At 38.9% G+C, this 23,381-nt stretch overlaps 1 protein-coding gene across 11 annotated transcripts in view; it reads right to left on the bottom strand.

Annotated features, from left to right (window-relative positions):
• The window catches only part of Inpp4b (inositol polyphosphate-4-phosphatase type II B), a 796,958-nt gene that overhangs the window by 20,496 nt on the left and 753,081 nt on the right, over positions 1-23,381 (bottom strand). The window lies entirely within an intron of this gene.

Raw genomic sequence — 23,381 nt, 5'->3', positions numbered from 1 at the left:
ACAGACCTGGAAAGAAAAATTCTCAACTTCATATGGAATAACAAGAAACCCAGAATTGCTAAAACAATCCTCTACAATAAAAGATCTTCTGGAGGTATCTCCATCCCTGATCTTAAGTTGTACTATAGAGCAACAGTTTTAAAAACTGCATGGTACTGGCATAATAACAGAATAGTGGATCAATGGAACTGAACAGAGGACCCAGAAATAAACCCACACACTTATGGACACCTGATCTTTGACAAAGGCGCCAAAACCATACAATGGAAAAAAAGATAGCATCTTCAACAAATGGTGCTGGTCCAACTGGATGTCTACATGTAGAAAAATGAAAATAGATCCATACTTATCACCCTGCACAAAACTGAAGTCCAAGTGGATCAAAGACCTCAACATAAAACCTGACATATTAAATCGGCTAGAAAAAAAAGTGGGGAATACCCTAGAACTCATTGGTACAGGAGAAAACTTCCTGAACAGAACACCAACAGCACAGGCTCTAAGAGCAACAGTCAATAAATGGGACCTCATGAAACTGAAAAGCTTCTGCAAAGCAAAGGAGACCATCACCAAAACAAAGCGACTGCCTACAGATTGGGAAAGAATCTTCACCAACCCTTTATCTGTCAGAGGACTCATATCCAGTATATATAAAGAACTAAAGAAGCTGAAAAGCAGCAAAGCAAGTAATCCACTTAAAAAATGGGGAACAGAGCTGAATTCTCTGTAGAGGAATACCGAATGGCAGAGAAGCACTTAAAGAAATGCTCAGCCTCACTAGCCATTAGGGAAATGCAAATCAAAACAACCCTGAGATTTCACCTTACACCCATGAGAATGGCCAAGATCAAAAACTCAAGTGACAACACATGCTGGAGAGGTTGTGGAGAAAGGGGAACCCTTCTCCACTGCTGGTGGGAATGTAAACTTGTACAACCACTCTTTAAATCAATCTGGCGCTTTCTCAGACAACTAGGAATAGTGCTTCCCCATGATCCAGCCATACCACTCCTAGGCATATATCCAAAAGAGGCTCAAGTACATAAAAAGGACATTTGCTCAACCATGTTTGTCCAGCTTTATTTGTAATAGCCAGAAGCTGGAAACAACCCAGATGCCCCTCAACTGAAGAATGGATGCAGAAATTGTGGTACATCTACACAATGGAATATTACTCAGCAATGAAAAATAAGGAAATCATGAAATTTGCAGGTAAATGGTGGGATCTGGAAAGGATCATCCTGAGTGAGTTGTCTCAGAAGCAAAAAGACACACATGGTATATACTCACTCATATAGACATACAACATAGTACAAACCCACTATAACCTGTGCATCTAAAGAAACTAAGCAAGAGTGAGGACCCTAACTAAAATGTCCAATCCCCATCCGGAAAGGCAAAGAGGATGGACATCAGAAGAAGAAGAAAACAGGAAACAACCTAGCAACCTACAACAGAGGGCCTCTGAAAGCCTCTGCCCTACAGACTATCAAAGCAGATGCTGAGCCTGATGGGCAAGTGTTGGGCAGAGTGAATGGAATTTTATGTAAGAACTGGGAAATAGTAAGAGCTGGAGAGGACAGGGTCTCCACAAGGAGAGCAACAGAACAAGAAAATTTGAACACAGGGAACTTCCCAGAGACTCATACTCCAACCAAGGTCTATTCTTGGAGATAACCCAGAACCCCTGCACAGATGTAGCCCAGGGCAGTTCAGAGTCCAATTGGGTTACATAGTAATGTGAAGAGGGACTGCCTCTGACATAATCTGATTGGCCTGCTCTTTGATCACCTTCCCCCTGGGGGGGAGCAGCCTTACCAGGCCATAGTAGAGGACAATGCAGCCACTTTTGATGTGAACTGATGGACTAAGATCATAAAGGAGAGGAGAACCTCCCCTATCAGTGGACTTGGGGAGTGGCATGCATGCAGAGGGAGGAGAGAGAGTGGGATTGGGAGGGGAGGAGGGAGCGGCTTATAGGGGGATGCAGAATGAATAAAGTGTAATTGAGGAAAAATTAAAAAAAAGGGGGGGGAAATAATTTAAGAACCTTAAATGACTTTCAAAAGTGGAGCAAAACATGGAGTCAATTTACATGGAGCATGTCTCGCGCCTGGGGGCAATGGTCTCCTGAACCTACTCAGACCTCGGACACCACCACTGCTAGTTCTAGAACTGATGCAAGATATTCCAACGAGGGGGTTAAGGCTTCTCATAATATTTCCTATAAGCCCACACCTGTTTGTTTATATCCCCCATTTTTATTCATTATTCGCCAGATAGAGCCAAGTAATTGTGGTGATGATACTTGCTTTTTTGCCCAATGCTGGAATGCTAGTGAATTTAGGTATGCCGTGGTTACTTGCATGCCTCGCTGGGTGCCTGTGCCCGTTGATGCCCCTCATGCTATGACTCTCTTCAGACAGAAAAGGGATCTTGGTACTACAGCCGCCACTGTTACTGCCATCTCATTGGCGGCTGTTGGAGCTACCACCATGGCATTAGCCATGAGTCATACTGTGCAGACTGCTCATACCCTGAATAATCTTTCAGCCAATGTAGCTCATGCCTTAGATGTACAAAAAGGAATTAATGCTCAACTAAAAGGAGGCTTGATGGTGTTCAATCAGAGGATTGACCTCGTGCAGGAGCAAATTGATACCCTATGGCAAATGGCTCAACCTGGCTGTCAATGAAAGTATGCTGGACTTTGTGTCACTAGCATACAACATGAGAATTTTTCCTGTGCTGCAAATCTGTCTAAACAATTGTCTAGCTATATTTTAGGTAATTGGACTGGAGAATTCGATACTACGATGGAGCAGCTGAGAGTGGCCATTATCATAGTAAATTCTACCAGAGTGGACGCAGGACTAGCCACAGGATTATCACCATGGATTGCTGCAGCCATGAATCATCTGAAGGAATGGGCGGGCATGGGAGCATTAGCAGGCCTTCTGGTGTTGGTCTCCTTGGTTTGCCTGTGGTGTATATGCAAGATTAGAGTCTCACAACAGCGTAATGCAGCCATGACCATTCAGGCCTTTACAGCCATTGAAGCAGGACAGTCTCCCCAAGCATGGGTGGCTACCATAGAAAGCTAAAATATTATGCTCAGGATGCGAGGCTAAGCACTGCACTCAGGGTCAGCCGCTGTAGACCCAGAGAAGAGCATGTCTGATTGCATGCGGGTTGATGCCCCAGGTCCAGCCTCTGAGAAAAAGATATCGGACGGGTCTGATGCTCTTTGGGTGGATGACACCTAAATGAACATCGGTACAAAGTCCCAATTTATTTCTAATATCAGAGATCAGACCTCTACTCTTGCCTGATGCATCTAAAACAAAAAGGGAGAACTGTAGAGAGCTGCATAATGCCGCGCCTTATAGATGGAGCTTGTTTCCGCCTTCCACTTTTCCGATGGTGAGTGCTCTCTGTCACAAACAACTCCACATTTGGCTAAGGCTGAGGATCTGGCTTGCTTCCATGTATGTGGACCTATCTGCATTGCCCACATGGCACGCTGGGGTTGGTTACCCAGAGGCTATTTAAGCTGTGGGCTGGCTTTCCCCAGGGTCCAATGATTGTTCAAGGTTCCTGAATAAACTGCATTGAAAAAAAAATTATTTTCAAATGTCAACCATTATAGTTTCACCCTCTAATTAATAATTTTCTGAATTTTATGATGAGGTACTCCCAATTAAGATAGATTTAATGGTCAAGCCCTCTGGCTTCTTTCCTTCTTGGTAAACCTCAGCAGAGAGTGGTGGGGCTTGGCCAACCTAGTGGAGCAGGGAGCTGAGCGCTGCAGCAGCTCACTCTAGATCTGTCCTGAAGTTCCCAAATAAACCAGATATGCATTCAGGCCATTAGACTGCAGCCTACATTGTTCTCTAAGCAGCCAGTGACAGGAGGCAAATATTGGTAACAGGGCACAGTACATATAAAGACGTAGGCAGGAAAAAGATGAAAGAAAATAGCTCGGCTCCTTATTACCCAACTCTATTAAGTCTCAATTTCTTCCCTTTAAAATGAGAACATTCACATCTCTCACAGGATTACAGTGAGAATTACACAAAGGTACACAGTGCTGTCACAACAGTAAAAATGAGTAAATAAGGCACTTTTAAAGTTACCTTCTCTTTCTCTCCCTTAGAGAAGTGTGTGTGCGTGTAAACAAAGCATGCTCTGACAAGACATAGGCTGCTTAGTTCTTCCTGTATGTTTCTTATGTGTTGTAGAAGCATGAAGGATATAGGACAGATGGCACTCTACCTTTTTATGATACATGAGTTAGGGTCTCACTTTATATTCAAGGCTGGTCTGTTACTCATTACATGGAGGAGGTTGGCCTTGAACGTCCATCAATCCTCTGTCCTCTGCCTCTCAAGTGCTAGGATTGCAGGTGTGTAGCACTATGCTCGGTTTCTACCTTCTCTAGTTCAAAAAGTTCCCCAAGTTTCTCACTATTTTATGCTGATGAATCTTAAAATCGTCTCTCTAGCTGTCATCTCTGAATTATGCAGTTACATCCAGTTAGATGTCTATCTAGCATCACAAAGCAATGATGCTCAGACTGTTTGGTGCTGGCTACTTCACTCACATCAGACTTTCCTTCTTATGAAAGGCATTGTGATTTGAAAGTAGAGTGTTCTCTGGAGGCTATTGTGCTTGCACACTTGGTTTGCAGCTAATAGCACTAATTTGGAAGGTTCTGGAACCTTTAAAAAAGTGGAATTTCCCTGGAGGAAGTTTGTTACTAGGGAAGGCTTTGGGGTTTTGTAGCTTGGCCTCACTTCCTGTCCTCATAAGCAACCTGTGAAGAATTTTCAATGGGAGAAGCAGTTGTAAGAGGGGCAGTATTTTTCAGGTACATTTTCTATTCTTCTCTGTGCCCTTTTGTAATAACACTGAAGCAGATAATCACCCTGGGTCCAACAGAGCCATCATTTGTGTCACTTGAAACAATGTGCCACAATAATGCTGGAAACAGCCGTGCTCTTTGCCAAACAGATGGCCATCAGGAAGAGTGAAAATACCACCCGGAGCCAATTGTCGTAATTGCTTGGAGTTAACTTTTCTGATTAAAATAAAAAGTGTTGCAGCAGCTTCATTCTTAGAATTACCAGGAGAAATCAAAGGGCACTGTTTATTCTTTTCCCATCTAATTTCTTAGCGCTTTGATGCACATCGTTCAGAAGTTACATTCTGGATTAACTATTACGTTCAGTTGAGTAAGACACAGACAGACTCACAAGCTTGGAAAGGAGTACTCCCCTCCCCCATGTTCCTCTTTTGTTTAGATTCCTTCTAAATTACTCGAAGCCTTTGTTCCACTCAAACTGATGGCATTAATAGATACACTTAGAGGTCCTCTTGGTCTGGCCTGTTTTTTATCTGAGGCTCTGAGCTCTACTGGAGGACTGCTGGCTCATTAGCCATCTAAGGAGAATGAAGATGTGTGCAGAATGAAGGGATTAATGAGACCGTGTAGTTTTAGCACACCCATTTCTGCTCTAATGTCCTATTTTAAACAGAGGACTCACTAACTTCTCAGATTTTATATACCATGTGGGCTCATGAGCCCTCTCTCTCACAGAGCTGACCCTCACATCATAGGATTTACACACTGTGGGGCTCATGGCAAATTCCTAACAGTACTGTCTCCCATTCCACAGGCTTTGCACAGTACTGAGGCCCATAGCCCATTTATTTATTTATTTATTTATTTATCCATTTATTTATTTATTTATTTATTTATTTATTTAGCTTAAATGCTCCCAAGAACTAGGAAGAGAGTCAGACATATAAAGGAGAGGCAGCAGCTAAGCAAAGAATACAAGTATAAAAAAGGGGATATCATTTGGGTTTCTTTGTTGAGAGAAATACCATGACTGACTTAAGGAGAAAAGGGCCCTCCCCACACCAATTATTAATCCAGTAAATGGCCCCTTGAACACGTCTGCAGGCCATTCTGATGGAGAAACTCCTCCATTTAGGTTGCCTCTTCTCAGGTGACTCTAAAGTTTGACAAAAAATAAGCAGCACAGATTAGACCTGCTTTTATGTTTAAGATTATATAGCTCATATTATACTAAAATGGTTTATATTGAGAGAGAAGATATGCTATGATTGTCTTTATTGAAGTCTACATGTAGCTCAAGTTCGGAGACAGTAAAATAAGTCAAGTAATTTTGGAGGAATTGCCAAACTTCAATCGTTATATAGATTCTTGGCTTATAAATCAGTTTCCTCTGAAACAGTGATATCTATATGGAGCCAAAAATCACAATAGTATTTGAGACTGCATCAGGAAATGTATACATTCATGCAAATTTCTGAATGAAGCATTGAAAATGAAGTAGAAGAAATAAAACCAACAAGATAATCTATGAGTGACATTTGAGAGTTGGCCTGATACTGTAGTTGGCTAAAATGTGAGTGTGTGATAAACATTTACTAATATATTTTTGTCTACAAAGTTGAATATATCAATGGACAAGAATCCATTTCATAGGTAAATTAATGGATGGTAATTTACGAAGAACTGTAAAAGGCAAAGTATTGAGAAAAATGGAGAAAACCTTAGAAAGCACACAACATTCCCCAAAGCAAATTAATTATCTAAGGGGCTTTGGCTTGTTTTATTAGAGGTCCCATGAATGCTAGGAGATGATTTCATGCCATTTTATCAAATGGTTTACAATTGGTGAGCTCTGGGATCATAGGAAATAAGATACTTATGTTCTTTTAATTCCCTTTGCTAAATAAAAGCAAATGTTTGAAGAAAAGCCAGCTGACAGGAAGTTGATGATAAAACTATGGAGAATTGACTTGGTATACTTAAGATGGCAAAATCGATTTAGTGGTTACCCAGAACACTTTTACTTAAAAATAGGAAATGAAAATTCTAGTTCCTTGTGCCTCAAATGTCTGCATTCTAATAGATGTTATTTCAATAGAATCTGTCTCCTTCATTACATAAAAATACTTCCCAGTAGAGAAATAGTAATAAAAAGGCAATAGATGATTAGAAATAAAAAGTGTTATTAGCCTGTATATTTCTATAGTTCTATAAATAACAGGATATTTTCTTCCTAATGGAAATCAGTATATATAGTACATAGTTACTCTAGCATAAAATTATGCTTATATTCTAGAGGGCCAGACAATTCTAGGATGGAATCTGGATTTCCCATTTGTCATTTTGGTTTCTGGAGAGGCTACATAACTTTGCTTTACATTAACATAGTCTTATTGAAAAGTGGAATGATAATTATATCATTACATGTGAATTATTGTAAATGCTGCATGTGACTGTGAAGATTCGCATACATATTCTAATGAATCAGACTTTTTATATACCTGTATTAGTATTACATGTCTGGAGGACTTGAAGTGATTGAGAATCAGTGTCTGCAATTTTAGTAACTATTGATACAAATATTGATAGTTATTTATTATTTATAAAAATAATAAAATAATCTATGAAATATTTCTACTACTGATTAATACATTTTAAAAATCATAACAAGTAAATTAGTAATTTCTGTAATGTTTATACTTTCTAGTAATAATGTCACATAAGAACATTTATTATCCATTACTATGGTAGTCTTCATATTCATATATATGAATAACTCATGCTGTATTGTTTTCTGTAAATATTCTTTAAAATTTTAAGTCCAAATTTGCTTGGGTATTATAAAGAATGTTTAGTGTTTTCTTTTTATTCAGTTCTCAGAGTTGAATCTAAGACCTGAAGAGCAGTAGGCACAAACTCCCTATGCTGCATTCCTGGCACAGATTGTGGTTCTTCTTCACAGTAACAAGAAGACCTTAAAAATACTGCTTGCTTTTATCATGATATAGATTATAGTACTAATATTTCCTTATTTCATGTCTAATATAACAATTTCTACAGAGACACTGAATCAACCTTATTTACTTTATCTACCTGAAGTAATCACTGAGTTTTGAAAATATTTAGCTGCAATACTCTCAATCATAAATCATTAATATGTATTGAAAAATTTTTTCAAATATTTCTATCTTTAATAATTGTGCACATTTAATCTCATTAATTTAGATAATGATAATTGGAGATTAAATGCAGAATAAATTACTAACATGCATAATTTATAAAGAAAAATATTGTATATATTCCCTAGGAATTAATTGTTGAAAATTAATTTATCCAGAAAGTATTACCTGATTACTAAAGTATAAGTCATGTTCTCCCATGTTGATAAATGTAAGCTAGTTCCATTGCATACAGATAGAAGATACATTATTTATAAAATAATATGGAATATTTTACAGTAGCAAGTGCATTGCTAATTTCTTTTCTTTTCTTTTTAAATGATTTAGTTTACATACCAATTGCAGCCCCCTCCTTCCTTTCCTCTCAGTTTGATCCTCCCTCCACTGCCCACTAAACCCTGTTCATTACTCTTGAGATAAGGGAAACTAACCCTACCCCACTGCTGAGCATCCAGTACCATGAGGACTGAGGGCAACTTCTTCCCCTGTGGCCTGCCAGGCAGTCCTAAAAGGGGGAAGTGATTGACAAGCAGGCATCAGTCTTTACCCTGCCTACAAAATGGGTGAGGATAAAGATAAAGCAGAGAATGAGGGTATGTCCAACTACTGCTTGGACCAACCTAAGACCCTAAGGTCCAACCCCTGACACTATTAAGGATGTTGTCTTTGCATAGCTGTTCTCTGAGAGGCTCCACCCAGCAGTAGATAGAAGTAGATACTAAGACTCACAGCCAAACTTTGGGTGGATTCTTGAGAAAGAGTGGGGTAAAGATTAGAAGGACTCAGAGGGAACAGGAGTTCCACAAGGAGAAAAACAGAGCCAATTAACTAGAGGCCAGAGGGAAGTATGGAGACTGAAGCACCAACCAAGGACCATGCATGGACTCAACCTAGGCCCTTTACACATACATAGTCAATGGGTAGCTTGACCATCATGTGGGTCCCTAAGAAAGGTGAGAGGTGGCTGTCTCTAACATGGTCTCTGTTGCCTGATTTTTGACTAATTTCTTAATATATGTATTAATATTATATATTATATTATATTATATTATATTATATTATTTTTTTTCATCTATTAGCCAAAACTTAGGCTTAAATTGTCTTAGGACAGAATTTGTATATTGCATCATATTGCATCACATGAGTGTGTAGAACTGGCTCACAAAAGTTAAGTTCTTTATGGTTTTCCCATGACTTTAATATATCAGCGTATTGGAGGCTTTAGAGATTAACAATACGGTATTTCCTGGGCTTTGTAGGATTTGTCATATAATTATTTATTGTACATTTTTGTTCAATTCACATCACTACTAATTTAAACAGTGTGGTGCCTTGGTGCCCTTGGGAGACTGCCTCCAGGATTCCTTCTGTGATTATCTGATTTACAGGATGTTTGAGCTCATTATCTAGTATTTATAATATACTACACATCCTTCATATACTTTGTAATTACTTAAACTAAACAAGTATCTTGGAAATGCTTAGTAAGTGATTCTTTTCTGATTAAATAATGACAAGGACACTAAGACTGAATTTTTTTTTTAATGTAGACACCTTTTAAAGGGTCACATAGTAGGGATATAAACTGGAGATTTGATTGGGAGACAGGCAAGGATACAATGGGTCTGTGAGAGGCCACTCAATTGCTCTCAAGGAGATATTAGGTAGACTGGCCTTGTGTTTTGAGAATCAAATTCAAACAGTGAGCACAGTGTTGACTTTTAGCAGGCAGTTAAGAGAGAAACAGGTAAACTACAACAGAGACAAATAGTAACCAGGTGTGGACATTCTGTTACTTGTAGCAAGAAATTCTTCATTCGTTATTAGTTATACTGTGGTGTGCATTCTTTACCTGTTAATAATACTGTTGGCATCTTGGTAGGAAAACTTGTACATTGTAACTTGCGTCTTCTGATTCATTGCTAATCGCTATATTCTCGTATAGAGAAGAGTTAAAATGTATGTGAACTTATGACTCAACCTTGCAGAACCTATGCTAGAGTATTTAAGAATTTACCTGAATCCCCCAAATTATCCCCAATAAACAGAAGAAAGAATAATCCTCACCTAGAAAACTGGGACATTAAGTGATAATGACACAATGATTATCAGTTACTATCTGAATGTTATATTAAAATACCAAGTCCAGGCCTTTAACTAATATGTCATGTTCCCTTTGATCTTGAATTTTAAACAATATAAGCCAAAGTAAATAACCTGTAATTAATATAAAAAATAACTAAATTTTAAAATATAAACCATTCTTTTAACCTACTCCAGGCTTACTTGCTCCCATTTCAATTTTGAGCTATGAATGTCATAAGGAGCCAGCTACATACATATCTACAGAATATATTTCAGAATCTCAATAAGAAAACAAATTGGAAACATCTTCATAAAAGCTTAAATGGTGACAGAAGTTTTTTTAAGATTTGTTTTTTTTAAGTGTGTGTGTGTGTTTGTGTGTGCATGAGTGTAGTGCCCTCATGATCTGAAAGAAGGTGTGAAATCCCTTGGTTCTGGATTTACTGTTAGATGTGAGTTGTCCTATGTGGGTGGTTGAAACTGAACCTCTGACTTCTGCAAAAGCAGTCAGTGCTCTTAACCCATAAGCTATATCTCCAGTCTCAGAGATAGGAAACTTTTAGGGTACTGGATGACATGCTCTATTTCTTAGAGGTGTTTGATTGTCTTCATCTTCATGTAATTTCTTTGAATGGCACTAGTGACATTTAATATTTTAATTTGGAAACTTCCGATACAAATATTCTTCATGGTATCTTCTGCTGTGTATCCTCTGTTATATAGAAAGTGAAGCAAATGTGAACCTGGATGACTGCCTCATGTTCAGCGTAAGAGTATGGCAATCATAACCTTTGGTTCATTATCTGATTTAAAGAGCTGAGTGCCTCCTGAGCCCCATCTGGAAACAGTACTGCTATGTCTGAGCACTTTCCTATGCATGCATAAGATAACCACTGCTGGAAGACAAAGTTCTTCACAAACTCATTTCCGGTTCTAGCTGGAAACTAAATTTAAATTGATGGGGGTTTGGGTTTTGTTATCCATATTGTGTAGTTTAGATAAATGATCATCATGTGATAGGGAGAGTGATTGCCTTTGAGGCTGCAAACAATTTTTGACTGTGCAGAGGTAGACACAATAATTAAAAATGAGATAATTCTACAAAGTCCCATATTTACTTATCTTCCCTTGAAGACAGTCAGCCATAGTTTCTACTTGACTGATTTGGGGACCTGCAGCATGTGTTTTAATGTTCTCTTACCTCCTACTATGGTAGGTGATTATAAGAGATTGTACATTCAAAAGGATTCATAAATTATGTCTAAATTCATCTGCTGGCAGATGAGGATAACATTGGGCAGTAAGTATTTGGAGATAACAGCACACATAAAGGTCACTTATTTTTCACTGTGTACTTTTTACAAAAAATGGGAGAGAAAGCCCCCTCCACCTGTATGGATACAGTCACAACTACTTGCAGTTGCTTTATTATCACTTACTTCACATAGCAACCAGCTAAACATTGCCTAAATTATAGGCAAATATTAAGTACATTTGAAGTCCTAGATTCCTAATATTGCCTCATCAATTAAAAATACATGTTTCATGGACCTACCCTGATAATTTATAATTCCAAGTGAGATAAATTATAAAACCAACTTCTCAGAACACCCTTTTACATATCATACCAGGTTCCTAATGGTTTCATCATGAAAACCAAACACAAATAAACAAACCCAAAATTGTTGGGTGTAGTGGCCCATGGCTTTAATCCCAACACTCAGGAGGCAGAGGCAGGCAGATCTACATGAGTTTGAGGACAACCTGATCTGCAGAGTGAGTTCCAGGACAGCCAGGGCTACACAGAAAAACACAGTTTCAAAAACAAAACAAACAAACAAAAAAACACACCATAGAAACCAAAAATACCAACAGTAATAAAATACAAAAAGGACCTCCAAATTAAAAGAACAGAACAGTTAATGCAATGGTAACATTTACCAGCTCTAAGAAGCACTGAAATAGAAATTCATGTTCTAAATCCATTGTTGACATGTAAAATGGGATGCATGTTCCTTACGCACAGGTGGGCTCTGGGTTGTCTTTATGGAAAAGGGACTGACATATCAATCCTTCCATTATTGCTTAGTGAATGATGGAAAAATAAGTCAAACTTTCAGTCAAGAAAGCAGCTGAATTCATCTCTTTCTACACAAGTTTTAAAAATAAGAGGGTCTTCCACCTGCCAAAGGCAAACTGGTGCTGCCATTTGGGTTAGAAAAATCCAATAGGACCAGGCAAGAAATAAGCTTCTATTTAAATAAACATTATGGAAATTCTTACATATCCATAGGCAAGAGGTGAAAGTAATCCAGAGTGAGCAGAATTCTATTTCCCTTGAGCTACTCATGCTTAAATTCTATCAAAATTATGGCCTAAGAAATCCATGGAAATCCAATCCCTCTTTGTGTCATGCTCTTATTACTCCTTATTAAACATTTCTAGGATTCACAGTGCCTAAGATTTATGAAAAATCAAAAGTAAAAAACGAGTCTGTTATCCATCAAGTCCAAATGCAAAGGCCCCAGAGGATGTCCCTCTTTCCCAAAGATTTCTGAGCTCTGCCTGCCTGGAGCTGATGGTGCCTACCAGAAGCAGCCTCGGCCACGTGTGTGCATACATTCTTCTCCACATTAGACTGGAGTCATTTTACGACAAGGAATATTTCATCTTATCTGTCTACCATGCTGTACAATAAAGATCAAAACTATGAAAATACACTGTGAATAAGGTCCTCAGCGAGATAAGAGCCAGGTGTTTTTCTCCTCTGAACTATGTTTGTATTGGGGATATCAATGGGTTAGTTATACAGAAGACTTGACTTAAAGTTGTATATGTCTTAGTAAATATCACAGGATTTTCACACTGCAAACAATGGTGATTTTTCATATCTATTTGATTTTTCATCACTTATGAATTATCAAAAAAGTTTTAGAATGAGGGCAAACCCTAATTTCTTAGGCCCATTCTCTAGAAGACAGTCCTTTATTTTCATAAATGGTAGGCTATTATTTCTCAGATTATATTTGGTTTATTTATTTATTGATTTACTTTAAAGCATCCCTTTGGGTCCAATCTGTGTAGAAGACTCAGCATTCTCCAGTTGAGTATCTTGCTCAAAGGCCTGCAGAAGAACTCATGTAACTTGCTCACCTCACAATTATAAATGAAGGACTGAAGAGAAAAAGGAGCTGATAATTTGTTTTTGAAAAGTCTGTCATGTAGTTCTATTTTGTGTAAATACATTTTTAACATCATTTAACAAGTCTAATTTGATATTATAGCTATTGGGAGGGTTGTTGAAACAAACCAACATGTAAATACTTGTTGAAAGGCATCTTGCCCAGGCACAACCGTCCCTGCCTGGGAATAAAAAATTAGCTGGGGTTGCTTAGTCATGGTCTGTACAAGTACTCATGTTAGTTCAACTCACAATGAAACTAATGTGAAATGGTGTGCTTTTTTTTTTGTTCCCCAGCTTTCTAGCCAGCTATAAAGGGCAGTTTGGAATTTGGCTGTCTGGTCTTTATGGGCAGATAAAGATCTCTTGAACATGAAAATTTATAGATAACATTGTTTAGATCCTCTGAAAGCCATCACTTTCTCTGGGCTCATAATTTGATAAAGTAATCCACTTTTATGTTAACTGTCAACATGTCTCAGTCTTAGGCCTAAACAAAAGCATACTGAACTGTCTGTGTTATGGCTTTGTGTGTGTGTGTTTACATTTTTTGTGTATGCTCCTGTGCAGAGTCACACGTTTGCATGGGCATATGCATATTTGTATGGCAGAAGACTGCCTCAGGTGTCTATATTTGTTTATTCATTTTCTTATTTTTAAGATACACTTTCTCACGAACTCAGTGGGTAGGCTTGATTAACTACAAGTCATCCCCAGGGAGCTGCCTGTCTCTGTCTCCACAATGTAGTGATTATAAAGCGTGCCAATATACCTGGCTCTTCACACATAGCTTCTTGTGATCAAACTTGGATGTTCATGCATGGAAGGTAATACTTTACCAAGAGAATCAACTCTGTGGCCCCCAAGAGAGCTTTTTGTTTGTTTTTGAGACATGGTTTTTCTGTGTAGCCTTGGCTATCCTGGACTCGCTTTGTAGCCAAGCTGGCCTCTAACTCACAGAAATCTGCCTGCCTCTGCCTTCCAGAGAGCTGGGATTACAGGTTTGCACCACCATGCCTGGCTCAAAAGAGCTTTTGACAACAGGAATCTTATAAGTGAGTATATACCATTTATGTCTTTCTGATTCTGGGTTTCCTCACTCAGAATGATCTTTTCTAGTTCTCTATATCTGCCTGCAAATTTCATGATTTCCTTGTTTAATAGCTGAGTAGTATTTTATTATGTAAACCCCCTGCTCAGATGTAGTCAGTAGGCATCTCTGTATCCATGTGGGTTTCCCAGTAAGGGGAGCAGGCGAGGTCTCTGACATGGACTCTGTTGCCTGCTCTTTGATCACTTCTCCCTGGCATGGCGGCCTTGCTAGGCCACAGAGGAAGAAAATTCAGGCAGTCCTGATGAGACTTGATAGCTGGGGTCAGATGGTAGGGAAAAGGGCTCCCTTTATGTGCACTAGAGGAGGGCGGTAGGGGATAGTGGGAGGAAGGGTGGGACTGGGAGGGGTGAGAGAGGGGGCTACAAGAGGGATATAAAGTGAAAATTTATAAATTATATATTTTAAAAACCAACAAGAGTCTTTGTAGTTTTCTATATGTGTGAAAAGTGTTTACCCTAACTGGCAAGGATATCTGTTTGGGGGTGATCACCCCTCATAGACTCCAACATGTCTTCTTTGCAGAGGCAGTTTGTGCATGGGGCCACAGAAGAACTACTCTGTCATTTTTTTTTTTTTTTGCATGTAATTCTCTCCAAATAGGTTTGATGCTTTTTGATGAGAATAAATCTGGTACATGTTTTATATTATTCCAAAATGAGCATGATTGGGTAAATGATCTATACTCAGACACTGATTTCCTTGATGTAAGGAAGAGGTCAGAATCATCTGTATACTATGGTAGCTGCCATCTGCCATAGTGGTATAATGACCTAGCATAAAATGGTAAACATTTTATAGATTTAACACAGAATCAAAGTCATCTGGCTCCACGCTGTGAAGTCTCCACATTGCAGAAAGAAGCAAAGCTGGGAACCAATTCAAGTTCCTGTGACAGATCTGCCCTTTGTGATGGTAGACACACCAATGATGCAGACAGGCTGCAGCCCAGCAAGGCATCATGGCTCAGCGCTGTGAATTGCACCTTAGCTTATCAAAATCAGGTGCATGGTCTCTGCAACTAGTCACCAAGGCACATCCTATTCCATTTGGCTCTGTTGGGCTGCCTGTGTTCAGTGGGAGAACTGAAGGGAACTGGAACTGAATTTCAAATTAGCTTTCTCCTCAAATTTCAAATTCAGCCAAGAACTCACCATCGAGTATAATCCCCAATCAACTGCAAGTGAGCTGCAGAGTGGCTTCCTGTGGTGGACTCACTGCTGGCTTTTAGTTTTATGCTTTCCATGATCTTGCAATTGTAGGTAACTTAGTACAGGCATTACTTACTACATTGGACTTACCTATTAAATGGTAATTTAAGAGTACTTGCTTATTGATATAAATGTTACTTGCATAGCCCTAAATACTGATTAATTGTTTATCATTGGATAGAACCATGTTCTATCAAAACTGGGAAGGTAGCTTACCTTTACTTAATTCCCAAAATATACACATATAAGTTGTGCTTGGTGGTGGTCATTTAAAAAAAATAAACACTTTTTTTTTATTAATTACAGTTTATTCACTTTGTATCCCAGCTGTAGCCCCCTCCCTCATCCCCTCTCACTGCCACTCTCTCTCCCTCATCTCCTCCCATGCCCTTCCCCCAGTCCACTGATAGGGGAGGAGGACCTCCCCTTCTTTCTAACCCTAGTCTATCAGGTCTTATCAGGACTGGCTGCACTGTCTTCTGCTGTGGCCTGGTAAGGCTGCTTCCCCCTTACCAGGGGAGGTGATCAAAGAGTCAGCCACTGAGTTCACGCCAAAGACAGTATCTGTTCCCCTTACTAGGGAACCCACTTGGGTACTGAGCTACCATGGGCTACATTGGTAGTCACTTTTAATTCCAGTACTGGGAAAGCAGAAACATGTGGACCCTTGGTGCTTACCAGCAAGACTGCCTAGCCCACATGGGGAATTTGAGGCCAGTGAGAGACACTGCCTATAAAAGAATGAATGAATAAGTAAATTAGTTAATAATAAATAAGAAAATAAATAAATAGATGTGGATATCAACTGAGAAACAACACTACAAGTTGTCTTCTGGCCTCTAAAATAAAGCACACACATGTACATGTACACCCTCAACACAAACATATATACATACAAAACATAGAAACATATAGAAAATTCAAGTACGTCCTATCACAAAACTCCCTCCCATTTCTTAAAACACAGGAAACATAATTCTCAATTATTTCAATGCTCTTATCTCAGTGGTAAGGCCAATAGTAAGAGTGCATTTATTTGCATGTCCTTGTAAAATATGAAGTATCTAAGATGGCCAGAAACCCTGCTGCATAGGAATACATAGGGTGCTGAACACATCGTCCTACTTATAATGCAATGAGCCAGAGCATGTTCTAAAATAGGCTACCTAATTTTTGTTTGCAAACAGTTGTAAAGAATTAAAATGGAAAATGTGTTGGTAGATGTCAGAAATGACATTCAGGGTGAGTGGCACAGGCCTTTCCATTCTAAAGGGTTTATAATGATCTCCTGCAATCAGGAAATCTTTTTCAGAAACTTGAGAAGCAGGTAAGGGAGGAGGCAGTGACTTAGCATCTGTTGTTCTAGGTGAGGAGTAGGTCACTGATAGGAGGAGATGAATGACAGATTTCAGTTTCACACGATGAGACACTTTATTAAACATATAGCTGTCCAACCGTGAGAAAGATCATCACAGGAAGTAAGAACCCCTGGTAATTAGATGTGTGAAGAGAAAGGTTAGCTGACAATCTGCCAGGGATGTCATATAAAAAGAATCCTTGCCTTGGTTGGCAGGGTCACAAAGTAATAACCAAGGTCTCTTCCAAATGCTTTCATCATAAAGTACCATTAACACAAAAGTTATAAAAACAAAGAAATAGAAAAAGCTTGAAACCTGACTGATAGGAAATGAATAATCAAGACGTTCATATTTTTTCTGCAACCAAAAATACATAGAGATTCAACAATTCAAGGAGTCAAAGAACAAAGGAACCAAGAAATGTTAGTGCATCTAATTTACACTACTTCTGTCAACCTAGCTCACTTTAATAAGATACATAGGTACCAGAAAATTTAAAAGTTGCTATTATATTTAGTTACTGAAAGTGTTTAAGGGTATTATAAGAACAAATCTATTTCTAACTACAGTCACAATGACTAGGTGATGTGAATAGTTAGGTCTTGGCAAAAAGAAGAGTCAAATAATTTTATATAGATGTTTTACTCTATATTTTTATAATATAGCATAAATTATTATTTATGTGAACTAGCATATATATATATATATATATGCATGATACTTATAACTTTTGTCTCCATATCAAGTAACATTTAAAAAGTAACATTTAAAAAGCATATTATAATTGATTTTTCAACTTCAGTTACTCTATTTGGATTATGCTTTTCAATGTATCCAAAAGTATACAACTGTATACTATTTGCTCAGACACAAAGATATAACCCTGCCCTTGTAATTCTGTGTAAATTCTCACTGCTGCTCAGAGAGCATGTCTCCAAAGAGTGGAAACAGTTTAGATGCATGAAAAAAGACCATGTCACCCAACAGGTCTGTCCTCATGAAACCCTTACCCACAAAATCCCACAGAAACTTGACATGTTCAACACAGATTCTCCAGACTCTGTATTGACATGTTCAATACAGACTCTCCAACAAAAAATCCTGAATGGTTAGTGCAAGGAACAAGGCATAGACTCGAGCTAATGATGAAGATGATTGTCCTTTAAAATATTGTGAAGTTTGGAAAAAAATGGCATCTAATTTGCATTATAATACTGACTTAATAAAAAGAATAATGGACGATAAAAAATGAAAAAGACATTTATTTAAATTTGTTGAAGTTCTTAAGTAAGAGTTAATTTTGGTTTGATCTAGCACCAATGACCACATGACTATAAGGCAAAAGTGTTAGTTTATATCTGAGAAGATGCACTGCTTTTTAAGCTATGTTTCTTCAGTGTTATGCCAAAAACATCAACTGCTGAGCGTTTTATACAGGGAGAATCTAGGCAATACAGTCCAGAAGAGCAGCAGCGTAGGTGAAAAGCTGGCTTATGGGGAAAGATGGTCACTGATGTGGGAGCCATCTGCCATCCATGTGGCCTTTCCTTGGAAAGGAAGGAATTCGTAGCTAGGTCTATCATGTCAAACCGATAATAATAATAATAATAATAATAATAATAATAATAATAATAGTAATACTTGTATGTTGCTTCATTTACGATCTGCATGTATAGCTCTGGATTATCCTAAAATCCTTTTAATTTCAGTTTTAAATCAGTAAAGTAAATAATCAGTGTTCAACAACATTCAGTAAAGTATTAATACCATTTAAATTATTGAGATTAATATAATGACACCATTTCCCTTTTCTTTTTCTCTAGAACCTCCCACATATCAGTCTTCCCTTTCTTACTAAACATTTAAATGGATGTAGGAATATCCAAAAGGTGACTACTAACTTTCAAACAGGTTAATTTTATAAGAAAAAGAAACACTTTCGCCAAGAAATTTTATGTTAACATCCTAAAACTATTAAGGCTCCTAAAGTGAATATTCTTCACTTTCATCTCAGCACCTGTTACAAGGTTATTAATGCACCACGTTCATTGCTATGCAAAGGCCATAGCAAAAGGTAGCAAAATAACCATGTTCACATTCATCACAGAACTATATAGGGCAGACTGCAAAGAGCCATGACATTCCTTTACCTTGCCCTAAATAGAAAAAGAATACAGCATCCGTTTTCTATTATTATTTGAAACAATAATCTCTGCAGCATGAAATTTTAATTTATGAAAGAAAGAGCCTTAAGCAGTACATCAGAGCAGGTTACAACTGGTTATATGAATATCAAAATTGAACAGTTTTCTAAAAATAGGTATATTTAACTTCTTCCCACAAAAGCTCTGTGGTTTAGAGTGAGTTCTAATTAGGCCTAATGCCTGAAGATCATGAGTGCAGCTTTCAAAACTGAAATTTCACTACAAAGTTATTGCAAGATAAAGTTGTGTGGACCTGGGTCATTTCTATTTCCAGCACTTCTCATTTGTATTCATCATTAAGCTCATAATTCTCCGTTCAGGAGCTGCACAATTTATTGCCAAACTTCAAGTTATTAACACATATGTTAAAATTGTATGAATTTAGCAAAATTCATTGAAAGAAAAACCCCAAGTCATCCAACACAGTTGGAGCTTGGGTTCTAGAAGGCTACCCAACAGCAAAACTTTCTGTGGTCAACACCTCCATAGTTGACCAGGTATCATTTAGCTTTATGATCATGAAATGCTTAATAAAATATACCCCTACCCTGTGTGTCATATGTGTTTTGATGTCTTGTAAGATAGTGTTTCTTCTCAAGAGTCACTAGGGATGTGGATTTTTCATGAAGTCATCCATTTCAAAAGCAATGGATAAAAGCCAGCTCATCCCTGCAGAGGGGAAGAAGTTACTTTATCTTGCTCTATCTGAACTGATATCTCCTGGCAGCTCTCATGGGCCTCTATCTCTTGTTCTGGTCTCTTCAAGAGAAAAAAAAATTCACAGAATCAAATAAAACCTTATGTCATAAGAATTCCAACAGTTTACATTGCAAAATTAAGAAACAGAAACTGGACAAATGATGGTAGAGATCGTTTTTTCCACATTCAGGAGCAGAGGTGCTGTCTAGCTGATTGCCACACTCTCGGGCATGTCACAGTGGCATTATTGCAAAACTAACTGAGAGTATGCACACTTTTGAAAACACACTCATTTAAAGAGATTAATTTGCTTGAAATTTAGAAAAACCTTCATTAGTAACACTCAGTGTTGATTGAAAATGTGTTTACAGGCAGCAGTTAATGCATGATACTTCTGTATTGTTTTCAAGCACTTGAACTGTGCTTTTATATTTAAAACTTAGGTCAATGTAAATGAATATAACAAACTCAGCAAGTGGTAAGAATGAAAAGTTAGAAACGAAGGGTAAATGGGAGGTTCGGGTCATAAAATGGAACTAAGAATGAGGTCAATATATTCAAAATGGAAAAAGAGGCTCATAAAATCCCATACATTTTATATGAATGCTTAAAAAAAAAAACTGGTTCTGAGCTATTAACTAGTCTATACAAGAGGAAAACCCATATAGGTACACATACACAAACGCACACACACACACCTGTATCTTTATAGCCATGTTATGGAGGATGATAATCCATCATTGTATCAGAAAGTAACTGGAAGTTTCTGAGCGGTGGGATACCTGATCTTCTGAGTTGGAGAATGGAAGGACCCCCAACCCAGGAAAACCACAGCGAGGCTTTCTGAACACCAGAGAACATCACAGGAGGTGAAAACTTTGGCCTCCGGTCACCCGGAGACTTGCTTGGGGAAGGAGAGAAACGATCCTTTGTTCTTGTGGCACTCCCTTCCCCCAGACCTCCTTCCTCCTCAGCACAGCGGCACAGCGGACTCATCTTTCTCAGCGCAGACCTAACTGCCTGGGGTATACAGCCGCTGAGACGGAGCCCCAAGCACTTTAGCAGCAGACAAAAGCCAGCAGTACGTGCCCCGGAGTCCCAGATTCGCGCAGCGGCTGCACCATCCTCCCAGGGCGCGATTCTGCTAGACACCATACTAGCTCCGCAGGATCACCATCACTGACGGTACGGCCTGCCCAATCCCACAGTGACAGAGAATACGCTATATACTCACCAAAACCAGGCAGAAACGTCATACAACCTGGACACACCAGGCGCTGGGCCTCCCAAGCTTGGAGAGCACAACGAAGAGATCCCAGAACTTCCCAGAAAGCATTGGGACTAGCAACCCAGTGTCCAGTTACAGCGGGACATGGCAGCGGAGCAGCACTGAACTGGCGGGGCACCACAGCCCTCCATTTTAAGACTAACCAGGGCCAAACCAGAGAACAGAGAGCCTGGTTACCCCATCCCTGCTGAAGTGACCACCCTGAAATCTCCAGCTGCAGCAAGACCTCAGAACCTGGCAGTGACAGCAGCACAGAACTGGCGGAACACATCAAAGAACCAGAGCCAAACCAGAAAGCAGAGAGCCCGGGATACCAAGATATCTGCCAAGAGACCTGCCTGTAAGTGAGTGCACCCTTGAGAATCTGCAGTTCCCCAGATCCTGGGTCCTTCTAAATCAGAAGCCAGACATCGAACCCCCCTCCCACCCACATACCCACTTTGGGAAACAGAGGGGCACTAGGGACATTGAAGTTCCTGCCCTGTGGGCCTGATTGAGGAGCTAAGACAGTTAATGCCAGAAATTGCGCTGCGATCATCATTAGCGCCTGCGACATATACAGTGCAGAGCCCCTCCCACACACTCAAGGGTTCAACATTAGCCATCACTCTGTCCCTCGAGAAACTCATCCACGCACACTTACACACACAGACACACACACGCGTGCGCACACACACGCTTGCATTTGCCCCGTTTGTGCCTGCATACTTTCCTCCCACAGGTACAGCTAGTCCTCAGCACACGCTGAGAGTGCTCAGCTTCCTGAAGAACTCTCCAGACACCAGAGAGAGACAGCACCAGTCTGATCTGCAGAATCCAAAAACAAACAGGGAAGGTTTCAGATAAGCCAATGGCCAGAGGTAGGAGAAAGAACACTTCCAACATAAATCAGGACATCATGACTTCACCAGCAAACCCCAAAATCGATGGATACACCAATTCAGCAGAAGCACAGGAAAATGATTTTAAAGCCATGCTTGCCCAATTATTTGAGGCTCATAAGGAGGAAATGAGTCTTTCAAAGAGATGGCCAGTCAATTGGAGGCAAAGAAAGAAGAAATAGACAATATCCTTAAAGAAACACAGGCAAACATAGCCAAACAAATAGATACACAAGTAGAGGAAAAATTAGTGGCATATAAGAAGGAAATGAAAAAAGAAATAGAGGCCATCGTAGAGAGACAGGAATCCAAATTCAAACACATGAAAGAAATGGTGCAAGGCATGAAAACAGAATTAGAATCAATAAAGAAAACACAAAATGAGAAAACCCTTGAGCTGGAGAACTTGGAGAAAAGATCAGGAACCACAAAAGTAAGCATCACCAACAGAATACAAGAGATGGAAGAGAGAATCTCTGGAGCTGAAGACACACTTGCAGAAATGGATACTTCTCTCAAAGAAAAAGTAAAATCAGAAAAGTTCCAATCACAAAATATCCAAGAAATCAAGGATGCTATGAAAAGACAAAATCTAAGAATAATAGGAATTCACGAAAAACAAGACTTCAGACTCCAAGGTCCAGAAAATATTTTCAAGAAAATCATAGAAGAAAATTTTCCCAACTTAAGAAAGAGATGTCCATAAATATACAAGAGGCCTACAGAACTCCAAATAGACTAGACCAGAAAAGAAACACATCACGTCACATCATAGTCAAAACACTAAATCTACAGAACAAAGAAAAGATATTAAAAGCAGCAAGGGAAAAAGGCCAAGTAACATATGAAGGTAGACCTCTCAGAATCACACCGGACTTCTCATCAGAAACTATGAAAGCCAGAAGGGCCTGGGCAAGTATCATGGAGACTCTAAGAGATCACAAATGTCAACCCAGACTACTATACCCTGCAAAGCTTTCAATCAACATAGATGGAGAAAACAAAATATTCCATGACAAAACTAAATTTACACAATATCTACACAGCAAACCATCCCTACAGAAGATACTAGAAGGAAAACTCCAATCCAATGAAAACAAATTCACCCAAGAAAACAGGGCATACAGATAATATCCCAACAAAAATGAAAAGAAAACAAGCAATGAAACAGGGTTAGATCATCGACTCCATTACAAAAGGAACTAACATGCATTGGTCACTATTATCTATCAATATCAATGGACTCAACTCACCAATAAAAAGACACAGGCTAACAGAATGGTTAAGGAAACAGGATCCAACATTCTGTTGCATCCAAGA

Source organism: Meriones unguiculatus, chromosome 10 (genome assembly GCF_030254825.1).
Source record: "Meriones unguiculatus strain TT.TT164.6M chromosome 10, Bangor_MerUng_6.1, whole genome shotgun sequence".
NCBI lineage: Eukaryota > Metazoa > Chordata > Mammalia > Rodentia > Muridae > Meriones > Meriones unguiculatus.
The sequence above is the reverse complement of the archived record's forward strand: the minus strand, read 5'-3'. Positions and strand labels throughout refer to the sequence as shown.